This window comes from Pipistrellus kuhlii, unplaced genomic scaffold (assembly GCF_014108245.1).
Source record: "Pipistrellus kuhlii isolate mPipKuh1 unplaced genomic scaffold, mPipKuh1.p scaffold_m20_p_3, whole genome shotgun sequence".
NCBI classification, from domain to species: domain Eukaryota; kingdom Metazoa; phylum Chordata; class Mammalia; order Chiroptera; family Vespertilionidae; genus Pipistrellus; species Pipistrellus kuhlii.
In genome coordinates, this window is record NW_023425529.1 from 34,200,783 (window position 1) to 34,224,402 (window position 23,620).

Below are 23,620 nucleotides of genomic sequence, written 5' to 3' on the forward strand. Positions count from 1 at the left end.
AGAGAAAGAACAAGGGTGGCCAAACCTGTTTTCAATAGAAAAATATTGTTGTTTTCCATATGAGGCACTTTAAAAAAATAGCACTTGCATGTGCATGCACACATGCATACACACACACACACACACACACACACACACACACACACACTCTCTCTCTCTATCAGCTTTTACAGAGGGAGATTACTCCTTCCCTCCAGTGGGGTGTCATCTGCTTGAGCTAGGATGCCTATAGCTTTATGCCTATAATTTTATAACATGATGTCAGACTTCACTAGGTGAAAAATCCTGACTGTGTCTTCCTAGGCTATAAAACTAAATGCAGCCAAAACAAAGAAGAGAACAAATTCCTGAAAAGAAATTATGAAAAATATATATACAGTGTACAAGTTAGAAGATTTACCTGAAGAAATTTACAGTGTATGAGTTTGAAAACTATGATCTGTGAATTGGATTGTTCTCATAACCGCTTACCCTCCAATTCCAATTAAAATGACTGGACTGTGGGCTTCAACAAGTTCAACTGAACTAGCTAAGGCTCCATCAATTAAACTCTAACCTGCATGAAGAAATACTCTGTCAATGGAAAAGGCGTGTTTTATATGAAGCCTGAAATAGGAGTAGATAAGCAAGAATTTAGTAACATCTCTCTAGGACTAGCCAGGAGAAAGGCTTCCTTGAGGTCCCACCTTTCCTGTCAATGCTCAGAGGTCTCAGTCCTTATGACAGAGACCGATGCACCACGCCATCCTCCCTGAGGACAACAGTCAGTTAGCTCATCCAATCCCCTTCCTGCTCTGATTTTATGCTCAAGTCACCTTTCAATTTTAAAAGAGTTTCTCATATAGTTATTAGCACAGAACTGTGCTAAGTGGCCAACAATGAATATGATAGTTGTCTTGACAGTTCCATTTTCATTCTCAACTGGCATTCCAAGACCCACACTGAGCAGCCAGTTTGCCTCTTAAAATGATATCTCAGGTTGTCTTCCTCTACCTGGAAGTTGGTAGTTCTCTTTAAACTTCAGTGCAATTCTGCAAGTAATTTTCAAGCAAACACTCTAGGCCTAAGGTCTAACTAAGCACTTTCGAAGACACAATTAATATTAAAGACAAGGTCCCTTATTTCAAGAAACATAGATTTTACTAGGAAGACAAACTCACAGAAATAATTAAATAGCAATACTGGATGGTATATAAGAAAACAGATTATTATGAGAAGAAGGAACAATAACTTAAAAACAAATGCAAATTGATTCAGATACAACTTTAAAAAAATTGGTACAATAGTTAACTCTTATTCCAACCAAGATCAAACATTTTATGGGTATGTCTATATGATTAAAATAATTTAAACAGGGACCTAGCTCAAATATCCTTTTCTCCTATATTTATATATAACGAGGCTTTATTGGTAGAAAATTAAAACATCTAATTCTTATATAAAATGAGCATAACAACATGGTCTATTAAGGTAAACATGATTTGTCAGTTAAACTAAAGTTTCAGGCCTGCTGTTAACTCCTCCCTACTTAGCAAATGACATCGCCTAATAAATATCATTCTTTGATAATGTGGTTAAGTATAGATGTTTTTAAAAATGCTTTAAGCAGAAAGCAAATATCACTATGCTAACAGATGCAATTTAAAAAAGAAAATATACTTGGTATATATTATGAATCTTAAACTGAATAATTTCAGATGAAAGGCAATCCTATTACTTGTGACCTTTTAAAGTGCTAATTCAACAAAACCTACAATATACTTGTTTTAGGGAATAAGTCCCCAAATTGCAGGTATGAAGTGAGTTCCAGAAAGCAAACTCAGACAACATGTAAAGGGCCTATGGCTACACCTGGGTGGAATAGTTCTATTTATTCTTTTAATAAGAAAAAAAGACATAGGTTATAAATAGAGCCAAACACAAAAATGTCCTATTTAATATTCCACAGGAGCAAAAACATAGCCTATAAATAGAATCAAAATACACTTAAATCACTTTACAAAACACTGTCCAGCATAAATGGTCCCCCTTGTGAACAGAGAACCACACCTCTGCACCATACAATTTCCCCTGAAAATTGTTCTGTATCTATGAGCAAAATGATTCTGGGTTAAATCAAAATTTAGGACATGATTAGGGGGCTTTGTTTACATGGTATTCAGGGTGGTCTCAGGACAATGACTACCCACAAGGTGTTGACCAAGTCTCACTTGGCAACCATGGAACCTATTGATAGCACAGGCTTGCACATGAGCAAGGGCTCAACAGGCACCTACTGAATGAATGAATGAATGGGCTTCAGAATCCAAGCAAAAGCATCAGCTTTTCACACATGAGATAGTGACGGGTATGATTAGGAAGGTGGCACTGAGAGCCTTTGCCCTAATAAGTAACCCATTAACTGAGAATCCCTGAGCGTGGCTGCTTTACTGGGAATGAAAACAAGCCCCGTGTCACCGAGCCACCTGCCCTGGGCCCTTTTCGTTGGGCTTTATATTGTTTTATGGATTGGAATTTGGGAGTTCTTGGGGGGCAGGGAGGGGTATGCATTTTTAAATACACATACACACAAAATGATTTTCAGGGATGTGTGTGTTTTGTTTTTTTAATAAAAACAATGACATCAAAACTTTTTTTTAACCAACTGAAAGGAAAATAATCAAATCTGAAAGTGGTTTGAATGCAAAACTTAATCCCCTCATGTATTCATTCTTGATCTTATTCATTAAATAAACGTTATCTCTGGAAATTTAGCATACAAATTTAAGGAAAAAATATTTTTCCTGAAACTACAGTTTGTATGACAAGAGGAAACAGATTGTGTACAGGCAAAACAATCAAGCCTTGTGGGGGAGAAGGGGGGAATGAAGTATTTTGAAACTGAAGCTTACTGCAGAGTCGAAGTCAGCTACCAATCTCAGATACCAAGAAATTCTGAAGGATGGGGTCATTGGAAAGTACTTAACAGGGTTATCTGGCTCTTAAGAAAATAATAGACTTTCAGATGTGATATTGTACAAATAAACTAAAAATCCAGTTCAACAGCTTTCTCTTATTGCCTGAACATGCAAATAGAATTTTACCAGAAATGATACATATTACCCCACAAAAAAAACCTGAGGATAAAATACACTAAGACATTCTCAGATTTTGCTGAAATAGGTTATTTAAAGTACTTCTTAATTAGTACTAGTGAGCTAAAAAGGTCAGTGATAAAAATAAGTTTTCAACCTTGGCATGGGTTGAATTTGGTTTAGATCCTCAAGAAAATTTGAGAAGAAAATAATTAATAAATAAAATATTTATGATTTTCCTGCGGTCTTCACCTATGATTGATATTCTTGAAAATTGCTTTAAAGGAAACCCAGGTATTTTGCAAAATCTGACATGTCAGAGTTCTGGTTTGCCTGAGCTAAAATAAATAGAAGAACCCATTGGTTTCATTATTTTTAAATTAAAAAAAAAAAGGTACTGAACCAGCCCCTGATTTCAGCTGAAGAAGAGAAAGAGAAACACATTTATGTTAACAAAATTGGGCAGGATAAAAAGGGACTTGGAATAGAATGTGGGTCTCCTTAAAAACCTGTCACACACATACAAATCTAACCTTACTATCTTTTCCTCCACGTTGTAGCCCCTTTATTCCTATCTCAGTAAAATGGCAACTTCGGAAGGCAGAATAATGTTCCCACATCCCACACATATCAGGTTCTAATCCCTCGAACCTTTAAGTATGACCTTATTTAGAGGAGGAATCTTTGCAGATGTGACTAAATAACAGATCCAGACATGAGAAATTAGATTATCTGGGATTATCTGAGTCGGCCCTAAAGGCAATAATATATATCCTTTTAAAAAGACTGAGGGAGCTTTGACACAAACAGAGGAGAAGACAGTGTGAACAGAGCAAAATAAGATTTCAGGTCTCTGCCCTGAAGAATGAAGTGATGTGGCCACAAGCCAAGGTATGCCAGCAGCCACCAGAAGCTGTAAAAGGCAACGAATGGATGAATTCTCCACTAGAGCTTCCAGAGGGGGAACAGCCCTATCAGCACCTTGGTTTCAGGCGCCTGGCTTCCAGCATAGCGAGAGAGTAGGTTCTGCTGTTTTAAGCCAAAAAATTGTAATCATTTATTACAACCACCACAGGAAACTAACACAGCAACACTGTCCTTCCCACCTGTCCTCCAAGGGAGACCCCGGAGTCATCCTCCCTTTCTCTCTCCCTCTCTCTCTCTCTCTCTCTCTCTCTCTCTCTCTCTCTCTCTCTCTCTCTCTCTCTCTCTCTCTCTCCCCTAATGCATCTCCCTCTCCCCTAATGCATCTGATTCCAAGTCCCAACTACTTCCCAGACCCTAGAGCTCTTAGCTGGTCCTCCCTGGGTCTCACCAAGATGCCTCCAAGAGAAAAGTTTTCTACAGTAAAACCTGACCAAATGGCTCCCTTGAATAAAAATCCGTTACCTTCAGAAACTCCAAATTCTTTAATACGGTACCAAATACCTGCCATATTCTCACCCTGGCTGTATCTCCAGTTGCACTTCTATCCGTATTCCATATCATCTAAACTCTGCTCTAGACATGCCACAGTTTTTGCAGTCCCTTAAACCAGTGGTTGGCAAACTCATTAGTCAACAGAGCCAAATATCAACAGTACAAGGATTAAAATTTCTTGTGAGAGCCAATTTTTTTAAACTTAAACTTTATAGGTAGGTACATTGTTATTAACTTAATTAGGGTACTCCTTCGATCGCACTGTATGTGCGCACCCACATGTGGTATTTTGTGGAAGAGCCACACTCACGAGCCACGGTTTGCCAACCACGGCCTTATACTAACATTGCCTCACATTCCTGTACTCACAGGAATCACTCTGAAATTTCCTCACCAACCTCATTCCTCCTGGGACATGTGAGCCTCTTTCCCTGTCTCCCCACTGCGGTGCCCCGGCTGGTAGAACTGATTACTCCCTCCATGCCCAAAGGGAGCCTCTGTCACAGATTCTGCACCTCCTATTTATGTGCTGAGCCAGGTGCCAGGTGCCGGGCTCAGCACTTTAAACAAATCAGTCCATGGAACGAACCCCCACGCAATCCTTGCTAGTAGCAATTGTTATCAGAATCCATCTGCTGATGAGGTGATAAAATTCAGAGGGATTAAAGAAAGTGACCAAAGACACACGAATAGTAAATGGTCACAGTGCATGTTGGTAATAAAGTTTTCATTGACTTTTAATTTTTACTTTTTACTTCTTATTTTTGTATATGTTATGTTGACTGTCTATATTATTGAGAACAAAATGAAATGAGTTGCAAATAACGTCATCCTTCAGCTTCACTTCAGAAGGTAAATAAAATATAAAATAAAAATGAGAGCATTGTAAAGAGAAAAATAAAATTTTTACTTGCAGAAGACTTAACTTCGTGCTTAGAAAAAAATAATAGTTTTAACTAATAAAGTCTTTCAAAATTAGTATGGTAACTCAGTAAAGTGATTGGTGGAATGATGAATATAAGATTCAATCATCTGGGGGGGGTATCAACAGTAACTAACTGTCCTAGCCCAGTGGTCAGCAAACTCATTAGTCAACTGAGTGGCAAACCATGGCTTGCGAGCCATATGTGGCTCGAGAGCCATGGTTTGCCGACCACTGTCCTAGTCAATTCATACTTCTTTTTTTAAAATATATTTTATTGATTTTTTACAGAGAGGAAGAGGGAGAGAGAGTTAGAAACATCAATCAGCTGCCTCCTGCACACGCCCTACTGGGGATGTGCCCCCAACCAAGATACATGCCCTTGACCGGAATCAAACCTGGAACCTTTGATTCTGTAGGCTGACACTCTATCCATTAGCCAAACCGGTTAGGGCCAGTTCATACTTCTTGGCAGTTTTCTGTTGTCTTCCATTGCTGAAGTATGTGAGGGCTATGCAGCTCTCTTACAATAATCTCACTCCCCAATCCTATGTTGTCACGAAAGCAAGTCTCAGACCAAACTGCCGTCTGGGACTCGAAGTAGTCATGCAATAAGCTCTACAAATTTAATCAAGCCCAGCTCTCGGCTTTCAGGAACAGCACCTATAGGCAGATGCCACAATATTCTGGTGACATAAAAGAAGGAAATTTATGATGAAACTATGAAGATGTTTTATGGAGCCCAGAGGCAGGAACATAAATGACCTTATGGGAAGAACTGAACAAGAATAGAACCACAAAACCCTGATAAATCAATGAGATTTATCACCATGAGGCAATGAGCAGGGCTGCAGGGCAGCAGGCAGCAGGTCCAGCAGGTAGGCCCTGTAGCAAAAAGGCATTACTGCAATTTCCCAGTGGCACTCTACACTGGCATTTGAACAACAGCACTCTACACTGGCATTTGAACAACAGCAGCGAGGGCTCTGTGGAGGCAACAGAGAGGAAGAGGGATTTCCTGGGATGGCAGCTGAGGTCATTAGCTCAGAGAGGAGCACTGCAGTTCCTGTCCTCCCAACAGGGGGCACCAGACTTGCATAGAGGAACCCAGGTTCCAGTATTAATATCTGGAAAAACCTGTGTCCATCTTCTCCAGTTATCAAAAAATGGATATAAATGATACCAATGGATAAATGGGTAGAAATGATACATGCTTTTTATATATGCCTACATAAATGCACAGAGTGATATCTACAATAATTGGTATGATCCATCACTGGGTTGAATTTGGGATGATTTGAATGTCCTCCTTTCTCCTTTTCAACATTGTTTGGCTTGTTTCTTTGTGTGTTTTTACAATGAGCATGTAGCACTTTTGTAACAATTATTGTAAGATTTTTATTAGAGAGCCTTCACAATCTTCAGGATGTGGGTCCGTTATTTTTCAACTATTTCTGTTGGATGCTAGTATAAAAATAAGAGTTCCTTGCTAAGTGATAGGAACTTTCTGCACACGTTATAATGATATCATAGCATACAATCCCCATAGCAACTAGATGAGAAGGAATCTCTATCTTCCTTTATAAACCAAAGCATAGAGAGATTAACTCTCCTCTGAACGCTCATTGTTGGTAATATACGGAGCTGCAGTCTAAATCCAGATGTTTCCATCTCTAAATCTGTGCTCTGCTCCTTAATACATTACACCATTACACTAATTATGTTGCAACTCTTGGGACTGTGCATCATTATTTTCTTCAGTCCCTCCTCCTGCCTACTCTAAAGCCACTTTTAGCTCCCTTGCTAACAGCAAGGTGGGCAATGAGCTTGCACCTATTTTAAACCATCAGCCCTATTAGCAGTCTGTCAGGATTTATTTCCTCTCCCAGAGGCAATGCATGGTATTTGTAGGTGACAATCACTGACCAAAAACCAAGAGCTGATGACTGTGAAGGATCTCCCCCAAAGTAAAAAAAAAAAAAAATGAAGACTGACCACTCAGCCCAACATCTCAGATGTTCTTCCCAGCACCACTCCCAAAATATGTTGATCATATGATGAGGCTTTCTGTTTCTCTACTAGCTGTTGAGCAATATATTGCTTCAATATGGGAGGAAAGTCCTAAGTCTCCAGGCTCAAAATCTGTAAAGAAAATCTTTATATGCAGGGTTGTCTGGAATCAGCTCCCTTTAAGATTTATCCACCAATAGTCAGGTTAACCCTGAGTATTGGTGGATAAATATTATGCCTTAAAAGGTAAGGCTATGACGGCTAGGTAGGCAGAGTTTCGTTTTGTTTTGTCCGCCATGTCTTAAGTAATACCTTCTGTAATTTCTTTAGATCACTAACCACTGAACAATTCAAATATCTGCAAGAGCCATCTGAGCTTTGCAGGATCAGCAACAGATTTTAAAGAGAAGGAATCAATCTGAAAAGGAAATTTGTTTGCAACCACAAATGACCAACCAGCTGAGATAGGGAGATTGACAACAGTTTCCTAACATGCGTCTGCTATCCTGGTTACAAACGATTAGACCAGAAATTTGTCCCCAACTCAAAAATACTCACCTAGGTCCAAAAATAAAACGTAATAATAAAATTGTTTAGCCGTGTCACCTTCATCCTGCCTTTACACACTTGTGTGTGTTTTTCAAGCCATTTGACATTACACTCTTTCCTGTAATAGATGCCTTTGGTTGTGTTCAACTCTCTGAGATGCTGGACTTTCCTTTTTTATTTTTATTTTTTAATATATTTTATTGATTTTTCACAGAGAGGAAGAGAGAGGGATAAAGAGCCAAAAACATCGATGAGAGAGAAATATCGTTCAGCTGCCTCCTGCACACCCCCCACTGGGGATGTACCCGCAACCAAGGTACATGCCCTTGATCGGAATGGAACCCTCAGTCCGCAGGCCGACACTCTATCCACTGAGCCAAATCGGTTTTGGCATGGATTTTCCTTTTCTAAACTATATATATTGAATTAATAATTATTTAGCACTTCCTATATGCAAAACATTGGATTAGGCACAAAGCTGAAACAGGTGAACAAGAGCCAGGTCCTGCCCAATGGGAATTTATAATTTCATAATTGTCTAATACTCTTTCAAATGTTTATTCAACAAGCACTAAGCTACTAAGTGACAGAAAAAAAGGATGTGGTGTTGAAGACTGTGATACACACACATGGGCTCTGGCCTTAGATTATTTATATTCTTTTTTTTTCTTTTTTTAAATATATTTTATTGATTTTTAACAGAGAGAAAGGGAGAAAGAGAGAGAGAGAGAGAGAGAGAGAGAGAGAGAGAGAGAGAGAGAGAGCTAGAAACGTCAATGAGAGAGAAACATCGACCAGCTGCCTCTTGCACACCCCCTACCGAGGATGTGCCCACAACCAAGGTACATGCCCTTGACCGGAATCGAACCTGGGACCTTTCAGTCCGCAGACCAACGCTCTACCACTGAGCCAAACTGGCTTCGGCAGATTATTTATATTCTGTTAACAGAACAGATTTGTAAACAAATGTGTGCAGCAAAATAGGGAATGTGTATAATAAATTCATTACAGATTACAGAGAAGGAGGAAGTCAATTCCATCTGAAGAATCAGGAAAGTCATCATAGTGAGAGTGATGCCTGAACTATCAGTAGAGTCTGTCGAGGCAGAAAACAAAGTAAAGTAAAATTATTCCCACAAGAACCAAGGCATGAGCATGATGGTTCCCTCAGGAAATGCAGGTGGACGGAAATGCTTAGTGTTTAGGACACAGCTTCCAGAGAACAGTGGGGAGAGAGAGGGTGGCATGACATGGAGAGAAAGAAAGAAACCAGGCTTGAAAAGCCACGTCAGGGTTAGGGAGATTTTCGCAGACTTATTACAAAGGAAATAAAAGGATTTGTAAAGAAAGAGCATGACAGCATTTGCCCTTTTTGGCCCTAGCTGGTTTGGCTCAGTGGATAGAGCATCCACCTGTGGACTGAAGGAACCCAGGTTCAATTCTGTTCAAGGGCACATCCCTGGGTTGTGGCTCAATCCTCAGAAGGGGGTGTGCAGGAGGAAGCCGATCAATGATTCTCTTTCATCATTGGTGTTTCTATCTCTCCCTCTCCCTTTCTCTCTGAAATTAAAAAAAAAAAAAATTACAAATAGAGAGAGTATGACAGTATTTGTCTTTTTTGAACAGATAGACCAATATATAGGATTCCTGGCAGGAAGAAGGTTTGCCCAGAACAAGTGTGAGGTTAAAAGGTCCAATAACCATGTGCCATGGTCTCTGCCAGAGTCAGACAGGCCTGGACCCAGTCAGAAGCAGAGAGGCTGACTACCGTTGAAGAGACAAGGTAGAAGTGAAAGTGGGAGACCAGGGATTGAGACTTAACCGGCTGAAAGTCTGCTTGGGTAGAGAAAATGGAGAGGGCTTCCTTATTCCCTGGCTGGGAAGCAAAGTGGAATTGCAGGAGTGCCCACATGTGGAATGAAAAATCTCTGATGCAATTCTGAGGTGACGATAATCCTCGTTTAGAATGGCTGGTGTAGACCATGCTCCTGAAATGAAAGTGACACAACCACATAATCATTTCGTTTTTGAAATTACAGCCTATTCTATGCGTGCTGGAAATGCTCATCAAACATCATTAGCAGCAGCCTGTGTTGCACTAATTCGTCCATTCATTGTCTTCATTGAAACAAACTGCTTTTATAATTTTGGGTGTTTTTTTTTTTCCTCATTTTATTGTTAAACGGTTATTGAGGTCAGTCTCTGGAAAGATCTGACGTAATCAGGCAGGGCGACATTTTAGGTTAAACATAATCAACTGAGCACTGAGGTAGCTTAGCTGTGTTTCAGGCACTTGGGAAATTATTTCAGCAATCCAACAAATTAACATAACCAGACAAATGTAAGAAGTGATGTGAGATGGATAGTGACTTGACTTAAATAAACATGCTCCTATTTTACTTGTGCGCATGAAAACAAGTTCTGATTCCCCTCCCCCACTTTTTCTACAGAAAGCATTCTTTCCTCTTCTATCTTCCCTTTCTCCACAGCTGTTTGTTTGTTTGTTTGTTTGTTTGTTTTTAGTTGAATTTCGGCTTTCCTAAAATTTAACTTTGTGTGGCTCAAAGTTAAAATCGGTGAAACAAATACAGAGAGAAAGCACATTAGCAAATAAATACCTATTGCTTCTTAAGGAGTCCAGGCCACCAAATAGCTCTTATCTGATTATTCCCAAATGAAATATAATGTCCTGTTGCACTTTATCAGTTCAGCTCACCAAGTAATTTATTAAAAACATCTTTCCCCAAGACAAAAATCTTCCTTCAGTTACATATATGTTCATTTATTTCCCTATTTAGAAATGTTATTTATGATAGCACACATACAAATTCTATTACTTCATTCTCTTTTTGCATATTATTCATCCAAGATTAAACAAGCACATTTTCAGTAATAAGAAAATCCTAAGTGTCCAGACCTAAGACTGTCCTTGCTGTGCTTGAAGACTATGTGTGCATTTGAAATTATTTGTTTCTCATTTCTTCAAATAAAATTTTATATAGCCCTGACGGTGTTCTCAGTGGTTAGAGCCTTGGCCTCAGCACCAAAGGGTCACAGTTAGATTTCTGGTCAAGGGTTGCAAGTTGGATCCCCTGCCCAGGTCAGGGCAAGTGTGGGATACAACCAATTGAAATGTCTCTCTCATTCAAAGGACAAAATGATTTAAGTGAAACAAAGAAGTTAAAACCATTTAATGTAAATTATGAGACAAATTTTTGAGTTTAAAAAATATCAATCATCTTTTAGCTAATATATTTAAACTTCTCTCCAAAAATGGTCTTTAAATGCACTAATTTAAATTATCACTTAAACCTGTCAGAATGGCCAACATCAACAAATCAACAAATGACAAGTGTTGGCGAGGTTGCGGAGAAAAAGGAACCCTCGTGCACTGCTGGTGGGAATGCAGACTGGTGCAACCACTGTGGAGAACAGTGTGGAGTTTCCTCAAAAAACTGAAAATGGAACTCCCATTTGACCCAGTAATCCCACTTCTAGGAATATATCCCAAGAAACTAGAAACACCAATCAGAAAGGATATATCCACCCCTATGTTCATAGCAGCACAATCTACAATAGCCAGAATTTGGAAACAGCCTAAGCGTCCGTCAGCAGATGATTGGATCCAAAAACGATGGTACATCTACACAATGGAATACTATGCTGCCATAAAAAAGAAGGAATTCTCATCATTTGCAGCAACCTGGATGGAATTGGAGAACATCATGCTGAGTGAAATAAGCCAATCAATGAAAGAGAAACACCACATGACCTCACTCATTTGTGGATAATAAAGAGCATTATAAACTGATGAACCAAAAGATAGATATAGAGACAGTATATCAACAAGTAGACTGTCAAATTACAGGGGGGAGGGGAGGAAGATCTGGGCGAGATAATAGATCAACCGAAGGACTTTTATACATGCATATAAGTACAACCAATGGACACAAAACTCTGGGGAGGGAGGGGATGTGTGGGAGGGAGGGAGGGGGGCAAAAAAAAAATCAATAAAATATATTAAAAAAAATTATCACTTAAGACAAACATTCACTAACAACTTAATACATGTCTCCTTTTCCCGATGCCTACAAAGAGGCTCTGAATGAAACCAATTGCATGAAAATCAACTGCAATCTAACTTCTAATATTGCTGCTTCTGCAATTAATTTGAAAGTTGAGATATCAAGATAAGCCAGACAGTAAGCTGAGTCTAAAATAGGTAACTTAGCAGGCTATAAAGGATCAATGAGAGAAGAAGAAAAAAAGAGGGACATATGCAATACTTTCAACAATAAAGATTTTTAAAAGGAAAAATAAAATATGTAATTTAATGGATTCGCAAATAAAGTTATTATTCTGTATGTTCTCAGATATCACTTAATCTCACTCATTTGCTTTTACTTCACTAAGTCTGCTTTATAGCTGGGAAACAGAAAAATCTATTGAAGACATCAAAGAAGAATGATTGAGTTTTTAATAATTGAGAGAACCACAAAGAATGTGATACTCCCTTTAGGAAAACATTTAGGTTTAAAAACAAAGGTTTGTAAAATGCTCACAGTTATATGCATTGAGATGATGCACTAACAAGGACCTGTGGGCAGTGAGAAGCAAGTTTCTCAAAATTATTTTAAAAGCACTACTGTGCTAAGTAACGCTGAGAAATGTGTTGGGTTTCAACTAGTTATGGTTGATTATAATCATATCTGGTCCATTACACTCTCTGACATTTGGGATCATTTTTAATAAAATTAATGTCATTTATTACATATAGAGAGATCAAAAGAGCTGCTAATTAGCAAAGTAGAAAATACTGACTTTTACAAATTCATGTCACAATTCACATAGAGTACTGCAGTGATATTTCACTACCAAAGTAACTATTTTATTTACATGGAATTCTGAAGAACATGTTTGTCATCTGAATGTATTTGAACATATTTGAAAGGAAACCTTGGAATTTATTATTAACAAGCTAGCATGTTTAAATGGTGACTTCCTCATTATTAAGAAAACAGTGGATTGAAATAATAGGACTTGAGGCCAATTCTCAACTCTTAACGACAAATATGAATGTCAGAGTCAATTCAATTAATTTTCCTCTATTTTCCATTTGCCTGGTCCATTACCTTTCTCTAGCATTTAGCTTTCATCTTATCCTGCCTGCTGATTTATAGTGAAACAGTCTTCTCATTACTTAATTTCCCACAGCTTCATTAGGTAACTCAGGAGCAGAAAAAAGAATAGAATCAATACTTGGAAGTTAGACATCAAATGGTTAACATTTATGCCATTCATCTGAACTGTTTTATTCACAGCTCTTAGCATTTAGGGACAGAACTCCCTACCCCTGCCCCCACCCCCAACACACACACACACACACACACACACACACACACACACACACAAAAGAATTTCCCCTTAGTAATAGTATTAATATCATCTATTATAACTGTGTCTCCCAGCTTTGTAATTTTTCTTCAATCACCAACACATGGACACAGATAGAAATGAGCCTAAAATAAAAAACTTGTAGAAGTGATGGCCAGTTGTCAGAAGCATGCATCTTAGAACTAGGCACTATTTATGGATTAGGAACTCATCTTTCTCCTCTTAGATGTGAGACTTAGGCCACATTACTTACACTCCCTCTGAATCCCAAATTTTCACCTGCAAAATAGGCTGTAACATCACCTCAGTTACAGAATTGTTGGAAGGATGAGTGTATGAGCATATAAGTATTTTACACATAGTCTTCATAGATTTAGACTTTGGCATTAATTTAAATAAAATATATAGCACATGTCCAAAGCTTTCATGTTTCTTGGCCACATAGTACAGCTTTTAGAGAGTTCTTTAAAAATATATTTTTATTGATTTCAGAGAGGAAAGGAAAAAAAGGGAGAGATATATGATGCGAGAGAATCATCGATAGGTTGCTTCCTACATGCCCCCCACTGGGGATCGAGTCCACAACCCAGCCTGTGCACTGACGTGAAATTGAACTGTGACCTCCTGTTTCATAGGTCAATGCTAAACCACTGAGCCATGCTGGCCAGGTCAGCTTTTATAGTTGAGTAGCTTTACTGTTTGATAAATAGTAATATTCCTCAGCGAACATCAATGATTTTTTTTTCTTCAGTGTTTCAAAAAGATAACTCATAATTTCCTCAGGATGTTTGGAGTATTATTCTTTATAAAATAAACTTGACAAAATACCTCACAATTTGAAAAAGAGTGACTGACAGCTAACATCCCTGGCTGGAGAGGCATTAACCTTGATGGTTGTCATAAAATTAAAAATATTAAGGTACTGTGTGTCAGGCAGGAAACACTGACCATTGCGGCAAGGCATCCTTTACATACATTTATTTTATTATCGGCAATACATTCTTGCTCCTTTGGCCAGTGTTGTCGTCTCCTGCGATAACTGTTTTATCACATGTCCAGCCAGAACGAGCAATCTAAAAATCAGCCAGTAAGTGCTTTCATTCCAAACTTTGTTGTTAAGCACTACCTCCTACCTATCAAATCCCATGGAGGCCACATATCTGTGTGTTGGTGTGGGAGAGCCATGTGGTGGAATCTGTAGAAACTGTGCATGCATTTCTAAATCTATACTCTCTGGCCACTGTTTGATTCTACATGCCCTCTGCATTTGGATAATATTCTGCCTGGGCTAGGACATATGGTCCTTCACATGCAGTTCATGTTTCTGTCCAAACTACAGGTAACTCTCTTCTGTATTGCTATGTGCCACACAATAATATATCCCCAAAAAAGAATAACAGCTATTAGTAAGTGCTTTTCTTGTGATAGGCATGGTGCGGGGCATTTTATAGACTTGATTTCATTCACTTCTCCAAAAATCTTATAAATTTGTGTGTGTTTTTTAATCATTTCCATATTACTGATTAGGAAATGAGATTCCAGAAGTTGAGATAAGTTACCCAAAATAATATTCCAAAAAGAAATAAAAAAGGGATTTAAAGACAGCTGTCTGGCCGGGACCGGTTTGGCTCAATAGATAGAGCATCGGCTTGGGGACTGAAAGGTCCCGGGTTCGATTCCAGTCAAGGGCATGTACCTTGGTTGCGGGCATATCCCCAGTGGGGGGTGTGCAGGAGGCAGCTGATCGATGACTCTCTCTCATCGATGTTTCTAACTCTCTGTCTCTCTCCCTTCCTCTCTGTATAAAATCAATAAAATATATTTAAAAAAAAAAAAAAAAAGACAGCTGTCTGGCTCCTAATTCCATTTTCTTGCTGCTACACTCTGCTGCCCCACATTCTCATCAATCTTTCCATGTAAATTTCTCAAGGAAATAAAGTATTTAGAAAGGTGCAGCCAGTAGTTTAGACTTGGCTCTGCTTAAAGAGGAATAGAGGGAAAATAACCAAAACAAGGTATTCAATCTCTTTCAAAAGATACTTATTAATTACTTTAGCTCTAGAAAACCATCCTGGGGTGGGCATGGGGAAAATCATAGTTGTCAAGTGTTGGTAAATAACAGTGCTCATCTGTAATCTGTAGCATCATTTGGAATGTTAACTTTTTGAAATACACCTTGGAAAGTAAATATAGTATACCCAAATAATGGACTATTACACAGTCATGGAAGGTTATATTTTCAAGAACCAATGACAGCAACATCTACATGATATAATATTAACAGAAAAGACGAGAAGATAAATTGTATAGAATATAGTATGATTTCATTATACAATGTATGTGAGCATATACACACATGAGAGAGACGATCAATGTGATGCTATAAAAGAGAAAAGTGAACTAAATGCTCATAGTATGATGGAATTGTGGGTGGCTTTTGGTTAGTGTTTATATCCATCTGTAATTACTGAGTACTTACCTAGTGTGACAAATAGTGCTTTCACTCATGTATTAACTTATTTAACCTTTAAAACAAATAGAAGAGGTAGAGGCTGCTATCATCCCCACTTTACGGATGAGGAAGTGGAGGAACAGAAATTAAGTAACTTTCTTAGGTGTCACAGCCAGTAGTAGGAGAGCTGGTCTAGTTCCACACCTATGCTCTTCAAGGCTAAACAAAGCCGGCTCTAATAAGCGAGTGTTACTATTATAAATCTAAGCTACTAAATGAATAAAACTCCTAGGAAAGGAACTGGTTTTCTTCCCTGCCTTGGATGAACTCAAATAGGGAATGAATGCAGGCTTTTGCCTGTCAGGCCACAAACAACGTACCTAAGACAGCAGAACCGTGAACACCCTATTCTGCGGGGTCTTGCTTTGTGAATTGCTTCTAGACTCCATTCTCCACATCTCAGGGCATTTTTTGAACACCCACAAGCCCCAAACGCTAACAAATGCAAGGTAGGCCAAAATACTGGTGAAATAACACAAGTAAGACTTTTCTCTCCTAAGATACACCTGGGCAACTCCCACACTTAGAGTTCAAAACCACTGCCCAGAAATATCACTATAACCAATTTTCCTAAAACGTGGGAGCTACAAAAGAAAAACCACAACATGCCCCCCAAAAAGCACTGTGACTACATTTTTTAACAAGACCTCAGGACCTGCAGAGCCCTAAGAACAGATGTTAACTACCTTCACAGCTTGACCCTCAATTTGCCTACTCACTTGCCTCATTAATGGGCTAACAGAATTCTAATTTCCCTAGCTCACACTACCCTTCTTTAGTCAAAGAGTTTGAACTGGATCAGCTCTACTACTACTGGCTGTGAGACCTGGGAATGTTACTTAATCTCTGTTCCTCCATTTCTTCATCTGTAAAGTGGGGATGGTAGCAGCCTCTGCCTCTCCTATTTGTTTTAAAGGTTAAATAATACATGAGTGAAAGCACTACTTGTAACAGAATTGATCAGCTCACATAATTTGGAAACCTATTTGCACACTGACTTCAAACTCTTTGACTAAAGAAGGGTAAAGTGTGTCTAAGAGGTAAACCAATGTGGCTCGGGATGGAGCCCCCAACTGTATTTGAACACTGATTCTCATTCACCACAGACAAGCAGAACAGTAGAGGCATCTGCTTCAGAATGGGCCGATTCCCACAGGGCTCATCAGATTCTCTCCTTTGGAATGTGAATTTGCTTTCCCAGGTGGTCAGTTCCTCACAGTGTAACTGGAGCTGTGACAACTAAATGTGCACGGTATATGCCACCAGTGAGTGGAGAAACAAACAAAGTCCTAGAAGAGAATAAAGAAGATGTGGAGAGGACCATGTGAAAAGGAGAAGGAAGTAAAAAGCACACAAAATTTCAGTCTTCCTGTTGCACTATACTTCCGGGAACAGTGCACTTGCAGGCTGTCATAACCTTTCATGGATTATAAAACCATGCATTTCAGAGAGAAGAGGGGGGGAAGCAGGAAGAGATTACCCCATGAATGTCTATGCATAGTTGCATAGCCCAGGGACAGATACTGGTGCTGGGAAGGCCTGAGGAGGGGAAGGGGTGAGGGAGGAGAAGGGTCTTTGGGGCGGGGGAGAGGGAGAAAGTAGGGGACATCTGTAATACTTTCAAGAATAAAGATTAAAGAAAAATCACATAGCCCACTTATTTCAGTAGAGAAGCAAGATCAGAAACAGTGCTGAATCTGACACTATCATTTCTAATAGTGACAGTCTAACAGCAGCAATTTTCTCCCTTTGCACAATGCTTTATCTTTTACAAAAGACCTATAAACAGCAATGTGAAAGTATGTGTTTAACAAGAGACTCTCAAAAAAAAAAAAAAAAGCTAAATGGGTGTATGTATGTGTATTTAGATAATTTATTATAAATTTTACCGATATAAAGTATGTGTAGCTGAGCACACAATTTACAAATAATACTAATATATCTATAACATGTATAACTGCAAATTTCATAGGGCTAATTGATTCCCATGGAATGTCTTAAGTGCAGACAATAATAAAACAATAGTCAAGCCCTAATTGGCAGTGTTGGCCAGCTTCCATGGTATAAATATTCCCACTATGGCCAATTTCAAGCTACCAATGTGATGTCACTGAACATGGATTGAGAAGAGGTGGACAATAACATACAGCTGCATATGTTCACCACATAGACGAAAAAGGTTGAACATAGATGATAGTAAAGAGTACAGATACTACTAACATATAGTAAAATAATTAGAAGGGAGAACTTTGGCATATGCCTTAACTATCTTTTAAAATGTTTAATTTTAGGTTTACATATTCAATTTTTAATAATTTCTTTATATAACAGCTGACACAGATTCCTGTCTCAACCCCATTTAAACCAGCACCAACACACCACTGAAAAGTATCATCCTCATATCTTCATAGGGTAGGTATTGCTAATCCACATCAAGTGACTACAGTCATTTGCTCATCAAACTGTTTGATTAAAAATTTTAATGTGAATAACTAGTACATGGTGAACACAGAGATTTTTGATTCAGTAAATCTGGTGTGGGGGCCTTGGAGTCTGTATTTTAATAGGCAAAATGCCTTTCCCGTGCCAGATGACTCATCCAGAGGATTACAGAATTCAGCACTTATTGACTACATATGCTGTGCTAAACTCAGAATATATGTATTATGGATGAAAAACAGGTTCTGTCATAAAACCGACATGTCCAGTGATAGAAAGTAACCTTACAGAGTAATCCAATCATAAATTCCTAACTGGGTAGGTCATGGTGTGTAGTCACACCCCAGGAATAAATATAAATTCTCTACCAAAAGGTTTATCTTGCCCATTGTTTCTGCGCGCACACACCTTTAAAATGCCTTTTTCAGACCCCGAGGACATATAACCACCCTCAAGAGAGCACAGAGTCTTAGCTATCTTGTAATCCAGTCCCCCTTGCTTTCTCCCACTTCCATGTAATCTTCCTTATGTCCCTTCCTTAATTCCAAATGCATCAAAGAAACTGCAGACTGCCACTCTGAGAGACATTTTTCTCATTCCGTTGAGATCTTGCTTCCAGGCCTCGCCTCTGTTTTGGCTCAAATAAATTCTTATAAAAATTCTTTACAGGTTTGGATGTTCTCACCTCAACAACATGGACATAAAAGAGAGAACACGCATCCTTAAGAAGAATACGAAGACTAAGAATAATGATGCAACTACTGCAGTAGAGATAACTTGGCCACTCCAAGATACACCCGGTTGGGGATATTGATTATTTTAGGATGGTTAATTTTAAGAAACAGCAGCTTCTTAGGAAAAGCTCTGAAAACCACCTACACCAGCCAGAAGAACCTTAAAGGGTGAGGGAAATTTTTCCTCCAACACTATGATATTGCTATAGACCAGCTGTTTTGGGAAAACAGCAAAATCCAGCTTGGGAGTCATAAGAGAAGATGATGTTTGACCTGAGTCTTGAAAGAGCACAAGCTAATCAAGAAAGGAAGGGGAAGAGAGGCAGGGACATTCAGGGCTGAGAGAGCAGCATGTACATGGCCAAGTAGGCAAAAGAATTTGGCCCACCAGGATAACAGCACATGTTTGGGACTGTACCTCTTACTTGTGTTTTGCAGCCACATTTATCTGGAACACATTTTTCTTTTTAATCCTCACCCAAGGAGATTATATATATATATATATATATATATATATATATATATATATATAATATATAATATATATATATAATATATATAATATATATATATTGATTTTTAGAGAGAGTGGAAGAGAGAGGGAAACATCAATGTGAGAGAAACACATCAATTGATTGCTTCCTGCACACACCCCTACTAGGCTGGCCGGGCAGGAGCCTGTAACTGTGGTATGTGCCCTTACCTGGAATCAAACATGGGATCCTTAGGTCCACAGGTCTACACTCTATCCACTGAGCCAAACAGGCTAGGACTGGAACACATTTTAACACATGTTTGTTCCGACTATATGTTCAGTCAGAATACATAAGAGGAGTGCTGTGAGATTAGCAAAAAGAGTTATGGCCAGGTCAAGAAGGACTTTTTAAAATGCCTAGCACAAAATAAGTACTCAATAAAGTCCCATTTTATAGCCTTCCTTAGACATTTATGTTTAAAATTAATTTTATCACCATTCTAGGATTATTGCTGAGAAAGGGTTTACATAGGATAGCTAACCTACAAAGCGTACAAATACAGAATTCTCTCAATGCTTTTATAATTGCTAACTTCTCAATCAGAGAACATGCCAAAAATCACCAAAAGGATGAGTTAGAAATGTGCAACCGAACAAAGTCCCAGGGAAAACAGTACTGTACTAGAGGCCTGGTGCACGAATTCGTGCACTGGTGGAGTCCTTTGGCCGGGCCTGTGCCTTCTCACAATCCAGGACCCCTAGGGAGATATCAGACTGCTGGTGTAGGCCCTGCGGGGATCAGGCCTAAACTAACAGTCCAACATCCCCTGAGGGATGTATCAGTGCCGGAAGCTGCAGGTGGCTGGGGAAGAGCTCACTCCCACTCATCTGGGTCCTACTGTGCCTGCTGCTGCTGCTGCTGCTCAGGAGAGGCTTGCAACACACAGCTGCGCTCCCCAGTGCCAGCTTCTGGCTGAGTGGTACTCCCGTTGTGGGAGCACACTGAACTTCAGCAGGACAGCTCCTGCATTGAGCATCTTCCCCTGGTGGTCAGTGCACGTCATAGCAACCAGTTGACCAGTCGTTTGGTTGACTGGTCGCTTGGGCTTTTAGATAGAAGATAGATAGATAGACAGATAGATAGATAGATAGATAGATAGATAGATAGATAGATAGATAGATATTATTTTTCACTTCGGCTTTACCTCATTCTAATTCACCTGGGGAATATTATAGGTGTTATTTTCTGTTTCTAATGTTGTATCATTACAGCTACAGACGTTTTAATTAGGTAACTCAATTAACATAAAAATCTATGCATTAACATCATAAAGAAAAATGAATCCAAGAGCTAAATAATGGGTAGAAAGAATGTCAAAAGTGTGGGAGCTTATTTCTACATAAAACCAGCAAGAAAGGTACACTTGTCATCCTAACACACCAATTTTGTAGTCCTACAAAACCACCATGGATACATTCCCTTCTCTAAAACAAGCCATGCCCATCTGTCTTGTCTCCCCTCAAGTTCCATCTCCTCATTGTAGTGTGTTCCAAACACTCCCTTCCACAATGACCTGCTCCCTCCCTCTGCGTGAACCTCACCATTGGATTGGGTTTTACATTTTCAGAGAACTTCTCTTGCACATCTCATGGAGCATGGCGTAATGCTAGACACTCAAATACTTGGACAGTGAACACACAAAATGATTTCCAGGAATTCTATTTAGCTTCAAGCTTCAATTGTTGATTTTCTCACCTCCCCCAAAACGGAGATGAAAATATCATAAAGTTTTTAAAAGTCTTAGATTGGAGACAGTGAAAAGAGGGTATCAAAAGGGATTTTATTGAGTTGCTTAAGTGTCAGCAAGTCACCAGAGGGCTCTGATTAAAAAGGTAAGGGAATTTTTTGCTCTGCTCACACATTGTAAGGCCTAGGAGCCTACAACTGTGCCTTGACATCCCCACAAGCATCCTAAGATATATACTTTTTACCCACATCAAAGAACAAAGAAAAAAAGAAGGGACAGGTATCCCAAGGCTGTTTCTATCCTTGTCTTCTTTAACCAATTGAACTTGAAAAGAGGACTATTTACAGAATTCCACAGGTGAGAATCATATAATACGCTTACTCAATAGATACTATTGCCAGTATCATAATAACAACTTAACATTTTAGTCATATTGTATAAGCACTTTTCAGTCATCATCTTATTAAACTCCTGACAACATGCTACATAAGGTAAATACCATCATTTATCCTCATTTTAGAGACGAGGAAGCTTAGATTAGGTAAGACCTTGCTCCAAGTTAATAACGTAAGTCATAATGCCAGAATCTGTAACTAGGTTTCTTATCCCAAACCGTCTATGATTACAAGATTCAATTCTTAACAATTTTAGTACTTGGGTCTCATTCATAACTTTTTTTTCTTCTTCTATTTGAAAAATAATAAAAAAAAGACACTAAAATCTGAAAAAAAGGGCTGGAACAAAGGCATTTCCACGGTCTGAGGTAGCAAGCTGAAACAAGCTGCCTTAAAGCTAATAGACTTGAGGATTCCCAGCACACTCACAACAAACAAGCATCCAGGGGGGAAAACACACACAATAATAATAACCCAGAGTGATTACATATGGATCCTATTGGCAGAAAGACCAATTGGGGTATCATTGTTTTAAAGGTATAATCACCCTAAAGAGCTTATGGGAAATTCAGACTTAATTTACAATATGTTTATATCCATTCCTTGTACAGGTCACATGGCATTCAGATTTTATAGGATGTTCAGCCCAGGATAAAACTCTAGAAAATGCTGGGAATGTAGGACTTTTGACTATGCATCATCTCTGCATATTAATAACTTCCCTTTAGCATCTAAAACCAACTTCAGAGAGAAAAATAAAGGCCTACAAATTGATATCTAAAAAGAGTTTTCCATAAAGTTTCACCTGTTCAGTTGACACAAGAAATGTGTGGAAGCGCTTAAAACTGTGGCCACACCATAAGACAAGAAGCTAGTGCTTAGCTATCATTATCAGCATTATTGTTTCCACAGTTTTAAGGTCATTGGTAAGAGGAATCAAGCAATCAAGGGATTATACATAGTTTCAGAGACAGCTGATTCACAACACCTCAGCCCTTTATTTGCAGGGAAAGTGATCCAAAGAACATAAGGCAAAGGAATTTAAAATTTACAGAACCTTGAAATTCTTCCACCGCTTTCCCAAACCGCCCCCCCTCCCCCGCCAAAAAAAAAAATCAAAAAAAAAAATCATTCCTTTGGCTTTAGACTTTGTCTTGGCAAAATGCAAAATCAAGTCCCACTAGGTTAACAGCACTTTACGCTCCAGGGCTTATTTACATGGGAAATTCCCCAGGTTTATTAGATTTCTTCAAGGCAAGTTTTACCAAGGAGAGGAAGGGGAGGATTTCAAGGCGTGAGAAAACAATCTTGGGACGGAAGGTGACAAGCGAGAAGAGAGTTTTCCAAGGAGAGAGATCCAAATGTGCCAACCGGGCAGTGAATTATAATTCGCAAGCCCTCCCCCGCCTCTTGCTAAAACCAGTTTAGCCTTGGACCGCCCATTTCTCAACATCTGCGAGAGAGCCACTGGGCTGGCTTTACTTACAGGGAAACTGACCCAAAGAACATAAGGCCAGGGAATTTGAAATGGACAGAACCTTGGGCAAGGGCGTCCATTGTTTCTGAGCACAATGTGTCTATGTGCTGGTAGGAAAATCGTGACTTCCCAGCTTTTGAAAGGAAGGCACAGATTCTTCTGCCATCGCTGGGCTGGAGCCCGAAATCTCTACCTATCAGGCAAGAGGCAGGCGCAGAGCCCCGGCTAAGTGTGCGTGCAAGAGGTGGGAAGGGGGCAGGGAGAGCCGAACCCAGGGCTCCAGGAAGTGGGTGGGGAGGAAGCCGCAGAAGCTGGAGCCAGCCGTGTCCATGGCCTGAGCGCAGCCGGCCTCGCAGGGGGAGTCCCGGGCCACCGCGCGCAGCGGTCACGAGCGCTTTTGGCACCGCTGTCCCCTCGGGTTCCCGTCATCGCCCGACCGCACCGCTCGCTCGGGTTTGGGACGTAAAAAAGG

At 39.4% G+C, this 23,620-nt stretch overlaps 1 protein-coding gene across 3 annotated transcripts in view; it reads right to left on the minus strand.

The window, feature by feature from the left end:
• Nucleotides 1-23,620, minus strand: part of CPNE8 (copine 8) — a 179,514-nt gene that overhangs the window by 155,340 nt on the left and 554 nt on the right. The gene's annotated exons all lie outside the window — the stretch shown is intronic.